This window comes from Fukomys damarensis, unplaced genomic scaffold, assembly GCF_012274545.1.
Source record: "Fukomys damarensis isolate Sample0158 unplaced genomic scaffold, DMR_v1.0_HiC HiC_scaffold_15, whole genome shotgun sequence".
Taxonomy (NCBI): Eukaryota; Metazoa; Chordata; class Mammalia; order Rodentia; family Bathyergidae; genus Fukomys; species Fukomys damarensis.
Genome location: NW_022900927.1, coordinates 16,467,035 through 16,468,192, shown reverse-complemented (window position 1 = coordinate 16,468,192; position 1,158 = coordinate 16,467,035).

The window sequence follows — 1,158 nt, the reverse complement described above, 5'->3', positions numbered from 1 at the left end:
ACAGGGAATCAAACGTGGGATCTTGAGTTTGCCAGGCAGGTGGCAGCACTACTGAGCAGCACCGCCGGCCCTAGCTTGCACTTTTAAAAAATGATATAATGAATGCAAACTACACAGTCCAACTCTGGACACATAGTAGGCACTCAGCTATATAAACTTATAATCACTAAATATCTTCTCTTTACTTCCCCACTGTGTGAATATTAACTGCCATATTTCTTAGATTCTTTCGTGCCAACCACAGTCTCCCGGATTGTAGTATATAGGCCTGGCCTGTTAGTGTTTTACTTCCTAGTGGATTCTACAGTGGCCATCGCCCAAGTTACTTCCCACAGAAACAGTTCAAACACTGGGGAAACAAACATCCCATCTTCAATATCTTTACCCTTCTTTTCTCTGTGGTAGGCTTATGTGCTTTATAATAGTAATTTTAAAAGCACTGCATAACTAAAGCACGACTTCAGCAGGATCGCGAGCTCTAATTTTCATTAACTGAACTGCCATTTTCCCCAATCGCCCTGTCCACTGATGGCTAAAAATCGCGCGTGCCTGTGTAAGTGAACCCCTTTCATCTCGGAGTTAATGTTTCAGAAAGCCCAGCCTTGCACCCACGTGTGCACCGGCTGCGGGGGTGGGTGGAGACGCAAGGCCCGCGCCCCAGAGCCTGGCGGCCGCAGCTGCTACCAACCCGGCCAAAGTCCCCTTCCTCTTCGTAGACCTCTTCTTCCTCCCCCGCGGGGTGATGCGACGGTGCCAGGCCCGAGCCTCCGGCCCAACCTGTTGGCTTCCAGATCAGCCACCGGGCCAGCACACGGGGTGGAGGGAGTGCCCAAGGTACCCGGGCGAGCCAACCCTACCCCAATCCACAGGTTGTGGGTGCTTTTGGTTGCTTTTTTTTTTTCTCTCCAAAATACTTATGCGGTCACGAACTCTTAAAATATCTAATAAATGCTTGGGGCCCTTCCAGAATAAAATGATCTAGCACAGGAAAATTCTACACGGAATTTCAGTGTGGGCAGGCTCCCGGAGTCTCCGAGTCGAGTCCAGGCACCGGACGGGGGGCGGTGTAGGGGGCAGGAGGTTAACGCTTCTGGGCCCCCAGGCCGACCGCGAGTTGAGCCTGCACCGATCCCGCCGGGGACACCTGGCGGAGGCTGC